Source organism: Heloderma suspectum, chromosome 2 (assembly GCF_057233095.1).
Source record: "Heloderma suspectum isolate Gila_16-S chromosome 2, 16-S_ref, whole genome shotgun sequence".
NCBI lineage: Eukaryota > Metazoa > Chordata > Lepidosauria > Squamata > Helodermatidae > Heloderma > Heloderma suspectum.
Window position 1 is genome coordinate 392,922,024 of NC_139459.1, and position 10,202 is coordinate 392,932,225.

Consider the following 10,202-nt stretch of genomic DNA (forward strand, 5'->3'; position numbering starts at 1 on the left):
CAACCCTATGCATGTTTTGACAGGAAAAAAGTCCCACAACTCGCAGCATTCCCCAGCCATAATTCATCTGGCAGAGCTTGGCAACTTTTACGATCTTTTTCTAAAGCAGTTGCTTTAGGTGGGAAAGCAGTGCCTGGGTGGGAAAGCAGTGCCTGTATCACCCCCAATCAGAAGGCAATTTGCTTTCTATGGGATTTCCCTCCCTTCTTGACAAGAGGCAGACACAGGCAAACCTCCGGAGTTTGCAAATGGTGAACCAGATAACGCAGACCAGATTCAATACACTTTCTCAAATCACAGCGGATGATGGAACGAAAGACCCCTAACAAGCTATGAAAAAGAAACGGAACGGATTTCATAGCATTCGTACATTGCTAGTTAATTTCTAGTGGGCCCCAGGATGATCCAGAAAGGGAAGGTCCAACTGCCTTCCTCTTTCTGTCCCCCAGAGTCTTGCTCAGGGAGGCATATTGGGGCTCAGTCTCTCTTGGAGCATCTCAGTAGCGCCACCACTCGGGAGTGCCGCAGAGTAGCACTCCAGGCTCCAGCCCATCGAAGATGACAAAAGGAGACAACCCTAAGGAACAATCTCAACTTCCAAATTTCCATTGTATTACATTGTAGGCCATGCAGATCTTGTAGATCCCTGGGGAGTGTCTATTACATGAAATTTGTTTAGTTTACAAAATATAAATGTTGATAGCACACTTGCAGTTTCTTTCCCCTTCTTTGAGATTATCCAGACAAGCTTTTTATTCATTGCATAAAGAAGACACACCGATCTGAAAGTCAGGCTGGTAATGTTAGACCCATAAGACAAGCATTTGGATTGAAAAAGACCAGGGTCCCAAGCCCACCAGAGACAACTTTGTCCTCTCCTGGTTGTCCTATCCTCCTTTCAGCTTGCTCTCTAGCCAAAGAAGCCACGGTGTCTGCTATTTCATTGCAGGTTGGTTGTGGAGAAGAGTGAAGGGTGATGCATATATGTTTCTTCTTCTTCTTCTTCTTCTTCTTCTTCTTCTTCTTCTCTTTCTCCTTCTCCTTCTCCTTCTCCTTCTTTTTCTTCTTCTTCCCCTTCTTCTTTCTTAAAGCAATCTACAAATATCCACCTTGTTCTCACAACAACCCTGTGAGTTCAGTTAGGCGGAGTGAAAGGGACTGGCGCAAGGCAGTGATCCCTGGTTCTGAGCAAGAATTCGAATTCTCTTCTCCACAGTCCAAGCCCAACGCTCTTCACCAGTCTGCCTATTCATGAGGGACTACACAGGTCCCTCCTTTCATTGGTGAAACAGAAATCCTTTCCCAGCACGCACCAATTTCCACCGAATTCCATACTTAGAACAGCTCATAGGAGATCATCTATTCCTCTGGCACTGGCTGCCACAGCAGGTCCAACAGGAGGTTCTGCACCCTGGGGAGAGAGAGGGAAAGAGAGCGGGAGAGAGAGATCCTAAATCAAGAAGATTTCTTCTTCCAAAGATTCAGCAAGTGTCTTTGCCCCAGCCCTTAAAGCTTGCTACAGCATATTCAGAAATGCCATGCTGGATCAGACCAAGGGTCCATCTCATCCAGTATTTTGTTCACGGCATTCTGTTCATATTTGGCAAGGCACCGCTGCAACACGGAGCTTAGAATGAAGAACATCATGATCAGTCCCAGGAGATTCAATGAGCAAGAAAAACTAGGACAAGGGAAGAGATTTGAGGAAAGGTGCCTTGAGACTAATAGTGGAAGAATAGTCTAGGAACATAAGCAGAACCCCGCTGGTTCAGTCCAAGAGTCTTGTGCAGTACCACAATTCTTACAGGGGCAAATGGGAAGCCCACAAACACAACATGAAGGAATTCCCTCCCCCCCCCCGAAAATGGAAAGAAAACATGTAATGTCGGGTAGATTAGATTAAGTGAGCAGAAAGAATTAGAACGGGGAAGGAGTTTTGAGAAAGTAGCAGTGAGAACGTTTAATAAATATAATCAATCAAGCAATATATTAAATAAAATGCATCAAGGCATTTAGATCTGGAACAAGGACAATTCTTAGGACCAGGAGTGTGGTTCATATAGGAGATAAATTCATATCAAAGCTTTGAATGGAGGAAATGTTTTAGTGAGCACAACCGATTTATCGGCAATGTAATTAATTGTGCCCCTGCCAAGTGAAAAGGCCTTAAGGAGGGAGAGAAACAAAAGTCCAAGCGGGTATATTTACCTTGTTCCAGAGTAAGGGGGATGCAAAGGACCTCCCTTCCTGGATGGTAGTGGATACTTTGAAACTCACAGCAGGCACTGGAGTTCCTCTGGGCTCCAAACCTCTCACAATATACAGCTCTCTGACAACATTGCTAAGAGTTGTGGGAGTCAGCCCTTAATGTGTCTTGTTCAAAGGGAGTGAAAACAGAGCTAATCAGAAAGAAATTACATTTAGGACGTTAGGTTGGGAAAGAGGTTTAAGTTGCTCCAATCTTTTGGTCTCCCCCACCTCCCCACCTCCCCAAGCCCCTTGCTGATATGGAACATAATATCGACAGGAACTATGAAATCATGGACTTTATCTTAGAAATCCATTGTACACACAGGCAGAAAGATCATGGGGTGCTTAACTCTCTAAACAGTTATTTCCATATCCTCATCACAGCTGTCTGTCCCCCTGGTTCAGTGCTCCAGGATGCAGAGAGATGCCTTTAGCTTGTGTCCCTGGGAAAGGCAGAGTCTTTTTTTCCTCTGGCCATTCAGATACAACTCAAAATGTCAGATGGAATGAAGGGTCTGAAGAGAGGAAACATTGGCATGTTTACTTCAGCCCCATTGAACCTGCTGGGATTTACTTCTGAGTGAACAGGTTTTCTGTTGCGGATCAGGGCTCTCAGTACCGTGTTCCTGGACAGGGATAGCTTGGCCATGGTGTTGCAGGCATTAGTCAGCTCAAGGCTGGAGTACTCTAATATGCGTTCTCTTTGAGGCTGTCCGTAAGGCTGCTCCGGAAGCCTGAGCTATTGCAGAACGTGGGGGGTGGCTAAATCAGTCCGAGTAAAAGGGGCACTGATTAGGAGGGTCTGAAGCAGCATCCAAAGCAAAGTGGGGGATCCATGCACAGCCCTAGTTTTAAGCGTCCGTATTATGCTGCACTTTGTGGTTTCAATTTTTGTGAACCACCCAGAGAGCTTCGGCTATTATAAAACAATTAAAACATATAAAATTTTATTGTAATTTTATTGTTATAATTTCATAGTTCCATGTTAACCACTTTGATATCCCACTGGAAAACAGCATATAAACTTTGATCATAACAACAACAAAAAATGATTAAGGAGGCAAGGAGGAGGAAAAGAGGACAAAGGCTTACAGTAACCCTGCAGCAGAATGAGGAAACCCCAAGGATTTCACTTGGTAGATTAAAGGAGTTGGAAAGATGTTAAGGGCATCAACTGTACTTGGGGCGTAGTGGTGCCTATGGCCTCAGAAGTGGGAATCCACCATGTTCTGTGGTCACCAGGATGTTCTCCCAGTGACCATAGGATTGCTTTATTAGTGTGATAAAATTCTCTATCCCAGTTCAAGCCACAACAGATAGAGTTGAACTTCTCAGTTAATTGTGGCTCAGGGGTCTCTTGTTCTACTGCCTCTTTGAAGTTTGCATGCTCCAGTATGGCCACTTCATGTCAGTGACAGAGTGTCCTGAGAGGCGGGGGTGTTATTTCTGATGATGGGGAGACTGAATGGAGGCTTAGCCATTGTTAGGCAGCCTGGATCCACCACAGTTCAGTTTAAAGATAGAATTTAACATTGTGATCCTTAGAACGGGGCTTCTCCTTAGATCCGGACCACAGCAAAGGAAATAACCAACATGGAGGGAGGGAAGGAGGACATGATCCAAAAACATCCTTGAGTGACCAATCACAAGTGCACTATAAATGGCTCATGTAAAGACAGCCTTCCCCTTCATGGATGACTGCCTTGTTGTGGGGAATGGGCTTGCGTAATTCAGTGAAGCCATAAGCTATGCCATGCAGGGACACCCAAGATGGACAGGTCACGGCAGAGAGTTCTGACAAAATGTGGTCCACTGGAGAAGGAAATGGCAACCCACTCCACTATTCTTGCCAAGAAAACCCCATGGAACGTATCACAAGGCTAAAAGAGATGACGCCAGAAGATGAGCCCCTCAGGTCAGAAGGTGTCCAATATACTACTGGGGAAGAGCAGAGGGAATTTCCAAGTAGCGCCAGAAAGAGTGAAGCGGCTGGGCCAAAGCCGAAAGGACACTCAGCTGTGGATGTGTCTGGTGGTGAAAAGAGAATCTGATGCTGTAAAGAACAATATTGTTTAGGTTTGAGTGGATCACAACAAACTGTGTCAAATTCTGAAAGAGATGGGAGTACCAGACCACCTTCCCTGTCTCCTGAGAAACTTGTATGAGGGTCAAGAAGCAACAGTAAGAACCAGACATGGAACAACTGATTGGTTCAAAACTGGGAAAAGAGTACGACAAGGCTGCATATTGTCGCCCTGCTTATTTAACTTATATACAGAGTACATCATGAGAAACGCCGGGTTGGATGAATCACAGGTCAGAATTCAGATTGCTGGGAGAGTGATCAACAACCTCAGATACACAGACGATACCACCCTAATGGCAGAAAGTGAAGAGGATCTCAAGAGCCTCTTGTTGAGGATGAAAGAGGAGAGTGCAAAAGCTGGTTTGAAACTCAACATTCAAAACACTCAGATCATGGCATCTGGCCCCATCACTTCCTGGCATATAGAAGGTGAAGAAATGGAAGCAGTGACAGATTTTATTTTCTTAGTCTCCAAGATCACCGCAGACGGTGACTGTAGCCATGAAATTAGAAGACACTTGCTCATTGGGAGGAAAGCTATGGCAAACCCAGACAGCATAGTAAGAAGCAGAGACATCACCTTGCCAACAAAGGTTCACATAATCAAAGCTATGATTTTCTCAGTAGTAACATATGGCTGTGAGAGCTGGACTATAAGGAAGGCTGAGCGCCAACAAATTGATGCCTTCGATCTGTGGTGCTGGAGAAGACTCTTACAAATCCCCTGGACTGCAAGGAGGTCAAATTAGTCCATCCTAAAGGAAATCAACCCTGAGTGCTCATTGGAAGGACAGATACTGAAACTGAAGCTGAAATATTTTGGCCACCTATTGCCTGGAAAAGACCCTGATGCTGGGAAAGACTGAAGGCAAAAGGAGAAGGGGACGGCAGAGGATGAGATGGCTAGATAGCATCACCGATGCAATGAATATGGACTTGAGCACGCTCCGGGAGAGAGCGGAGGACAGGAAGGCCTGGCGTGCTATGGTCCATGGGGTCATGAAGAGTCAGACACGACTGAACGACTGAACAACTTATCCATGCTGTTTCACTACCTATAAATAAAAATAACAATTATTTCATTATTACCTACATAGTGTACGAAAGTCACTTCCTTTTCGCGGAATTGATTCGCGGTGGGGGGGGAGGCGCTCCACCTCTCCCACCGGAATCCACGACAGGGGGGGAAGTGATCTGATCCTCCCCCCCCCCGAATCCTGCCTGGCCAGCTCCGCTCCACAGCAGCTCCGCGGCGCAGCCAGCCAGGGCCATTTGCAGCAGGAGCTCCGGCTGTGGACGGGCTGCTGCGGATGCAAATGGCGGCCCCTGTAGCGGCTGCCCTTTGCATCCAGCCAGGCTGCTGTAATAAGCTATGTAAGTATTTACGTAGCCTATCACGGCTGGGCAACCCCCCCCCAAAAAAAACAGCGTACGCAAATAGACGCGGCTACGGCCCCTGTAATTTGCGTTCCCTATTTTTCACCGTTTTAGCCTACGTAAATATTTACGTGGATATTACGGCGAAAAAAAGGGGAACGCAAATAGCGTAGAGGGAGCTATTTGTGTTCCCCTTTTTTTTTCACTGTAATAGCCTATGTAAATATTTACGTAAGATAAAATGGCAAAAATAGGGAACGCAAATGGCAGCAGCCATAGCCACCGCCATTTACGTACGCTGATTTTTTTTTTGCCCAGCCGTGATAGGCTATGTGAATACTTACATAGCCTATCACAGCTTCAAGGATGCAAATGGCAGCCGCAGCAGCCTGGCTGTGGCCGGCCAAGAGACCAGCTGCCGCAGCTGCCGCCGGAGCCACCACCGGAGCTGCCGGAGCTGCCGCCACTGCTGCATCCGCCCCAGGTAAGTTCCATTCCGGGGGGATTCTGTGTGGGGGGTGGGGGGCAGGAGGACATTCTCACTGGAATCCGTGGTGGGATTCTCTGTCATCCCTAGTGCTGTGCCAAAAGTTCTAGAGCATGGTCATTTAGGAAATGAAGCAATGCTACATCTTTGTCTTGATGAGAACCCGCATTTGTCCAGTCTATGGGTGTCTCTGCAAGCTGGGTTGCAGTGAAACCTCAAAAAAACCAAGATTATGGCAACCAGCTAGATTGATAACTGGAAAATAGAGGGAGAAAACGTGGAGGCAGTGACAGACCATGTATTTCTAGGTGAAAAGGTGACTGCAAACGCTGACTGCAGCCAGGAAATCAGAAAACAGGTTACTTCTGGGGAGGAGAGCAAAGACAAATCTTGTTAAAATAGTGAAGAGCAGAGACATCACACTGACAACAAAGGTCTGCATAGTGAAAGCAATGGTATTCCCTGTAGTAACCTATGGCTGCGAGAGCTGGACCATAAGGAAGGCTGTGTGAAGGAAGATGGATGCTTTTGAACTGTGGTGCTGGAGGAAAATTCTGAGAGTGCCTTGACTGCTCACTTGAGGGAATGATATGAAAGGCAAAACTGAAGTACTTTGGCCACATCATGAGAAGACAGAATACCCTGGAGAAGATGCTGATGCTAGGGAAAGTGGACGGCAAAATGAAGAGGGGCCGACCAAGGGCTAGATGGATAGATAATATTCTGGATGTGATGGACTCAACCTTGGGGGAGCTGGGGGTGGCGACAGCTGACAGGAAGCTCTGGCATGGGCTGGTCCATGAAGTCACAAAGAGTCGGAAGCGACTGAACGAATAAACAACAACATGGGTGTCTCTACATTAGCAAAAAGCCCCACAACCTTACTGGGGCATTCTGCTTTTGGTTTCTTTGCAGGATTAGGATTTGATCCACTACACAGCACACACATGGTTTGAATCAAAGGAGTGTCTCCCTCCCTCCCTGGCATGTGTGCAAAGGAGCAGTGGAGGTGAGGTCTGCTTTTCATCTCTTAACTTGTGCTGTACTTTTTCCTCGCAGCCCCCAGGAAAGCTACGACTTACTTCTGAGCAGACATAAGCTTGTGTTGTAAGTCTGGGAACCTCGGCACACTTACTTGGAAGTAAGCCTCACTGAACTCAAGAGGGTGCTCTGAATCAACAGAGGATGCTGATTGTGAGCTTGGTGGGTGGGGGATCAGATCTGTCACCTTTCTTTGCAGGGAGGCTTTTTACCCTCTTCTCCCTCCCTTTGGGCAATGTGCTCAAGCATTTACATGGCAGACATGGAGAGAGTGCGCAGGTGGCGGGCGATTTCTGCCCTCGCGCCTGTCAAATGTGCTTGATCTCTTTCCATTCAAGGAACCCTCCCAGCTGTTCTTCCCTACTTGCCAAGAGGATCCCCACTCAGGATCTCCCGATGCAGTATTCGAAGTCATGCATTACTGCAAAACGTTCTCCTTCAGATGACTGCCCGATTTTATTCTCCATCTGAAGAGCGACCTGAGCATTTTGCTCAGTGGGACGATAGCATGTCCCCAGTACTAAACTGCTTTGGGGGCCAGATGGTGTCACCCACAGTGATCCTGTAGAGGGGCCTGCCCCCTGTTATGTTTGTAGTTTGTTTGACATTCTGCCTGCTTTGACATTCAGAATGACGCCATCTCTGGTACGCTCTTCCCTGTTCTTCCTATAGCATTTGCATCCAGAGCTGAACGTGTCCCACCGGTTCTCTCCATTCTATGAAGTTTCGTTATGCCCTCTATATTCCCCCTTAAAAAAAAAAGCAGCACTCCAACTCTCCCATTTTGAATCAAAGGCGTGTAGCACTGGTATATGTAGTGAGCTGGTTAGTGAGCAGAAAACATGGACTCCACATAGTTCCCAACATGCCTAGAGACCTGTGTAGTGTAACGTAACCCACACTTTATGGTTACGAAAGCAGGCCTTGGACACGGGCTGGCAAATCACAAGCTGCCTTGAAGCTGTTTATGCAGGGTCAGTTACATCATCCTGAAGGAAGTGATTGGGGTGAATTACCTTGAGGCTCACAGAAGAGTTGGGAGACTCCCCCACCCCAAAGGCAAGCAGAGCCCCAGGAGAAACGTTTTGACCACCTTTTCGGGTGAGGGAGAAGCCTGCCTTCTCTTGCGTGTGTGTCAGCCTGCTGGTATGAGAAAGGAGGGGAGAGGCATTGCTCATTGTGCCCCTGGGACCCAGACAGACATTCAGGGTGTGGCTACTGCTTCGTCACCTGAAGGGAGGTGTGGACCTTTTTTGTACATATTTATTCTGCATCCATTTTCTATCCAGAAACTGTCATCTTTTGCACACGTGGCTTGTTTCAGCTTGATAAACAAAAGACTCTGAGGACTGGAACTGACCGGATCAGGACTCCAGAGCAATACAGCATACCAACACCCATCCATGGTATCCCCCTCCAGAAGTGTCTTGTGGGTGTGTTTTACCCTAGGGCCCTTTGGCTTTTTGTCTGGCCGTCACGTTTTACAATACGCTCATGCCCAGGAACTGCCAGGTAAAAACTGGTGGGCACAGGTCTGGTCCTCCACAGCCCTCTGGTCCACCTAATGCAGTCTCCTCCTCCCCCAGTAGAAGGAAATGTTTCATGTGCTCATAATGTTCACTAGTAACAATGGTGCTGTGAGTGCTCATTCATAGACAATGCATCCAAAAGTGTTGTCTTGATCCTGGTTCTTATGGCAGCGTTCTTATGACAAGGTCAGTGTTGACCTGACTTTGTCAAGCTGAAGTCCAGCCATGCTCACTTTTCCCCCTGCTTGACCTGTATCAGATGCTGAAGCTTCCAGTCAGATCTCACAAACATGTTTTTCTGCTGCTCTCCACCTGCACGAAAAGCTCTACAGAGAGAGTGGCACAGGTAATACTCCTTCCCCTGAGAATTCTCAAAATCATAGTGATTTATTTGTATTCTTACCAAAGCTCAAGAGGTTTTTCCAGAGACTGCAGTTGAGACCATTAAGATAACCATTGGAATCAAAGAAAACATGGGGTAACTTCTTGCCTGCAACATTTGGTGGCAAAATATCTCTGTACCACTGAGAGCTTGGGCTTTAGGGCAGGCTGCTAAGGTGACTCTGTCTGTGTGAGGTTCCATCAAATTCCCCGTAGGGTCTGAAGCCAGAGCTGGGCACCATCAGTGTTTGTAAAGATCCTGCAGCACCAGCCTTGCGGGTGTGGGTGGGTGGTAATTTCTTTATTTATTTGCCTTCTTCTGGTTTCCTGGCTCTCGAGTTCAGAGGAGCAGTCAAAAGGGAGGTAGAGCAAGCCGGCCGAATTGCAATGATATCACTGCTCCTGCTGCTGTTTCTGCCCGGTGCAGCCTGTGGGATGCAGAAGAGAAAGTGCCCCTTGAACGTGATCAGAGATCAAAATGGATCCATCCATTATTACCGGCCGGGAGATCAGCTTGTGAGCGGAGTCGTATCTGTACGATACATACGCAAACAAGAACCATATGTCTTCTGCAAGCCACCATTCACCGGATTGCATAGGTAAGTACAGATGTGTTAATAAGATGTAATTTTTGCCAACCTGCATTCTGATTGGTCCTGTTTCCGGGACACAACCCTATTTCCTGGTACATCTGGTTATTCCTAGCTATTCACTCTCCTTCTTTTCCCCCATTGTGCCTTTTGAAGGTGAATTAGGAGTACCATGAACAGTGAGGCAACATTTATTTCAGTATGATGACATATGGCTGGATAAATACGGTTCCCTATCATAGTTTCAACTGAAAGAAGAAGAAGGAAACCCTTTGCTTTTCAACCTTGTAACAGGACACAGAGTGGAGCCAGGGTGGCTCTTTCTTGGGGGTGGTCTGAACACAACTGCCATCAGGCAGCTTCCCCCTCCATCCCCAGCATTACCTCCCATAATCAGGGAGCAAATGTAGTTAGGTGTATTTGTGTTGCAGCCATTTGATAGGAAGCAGAACAACACACAT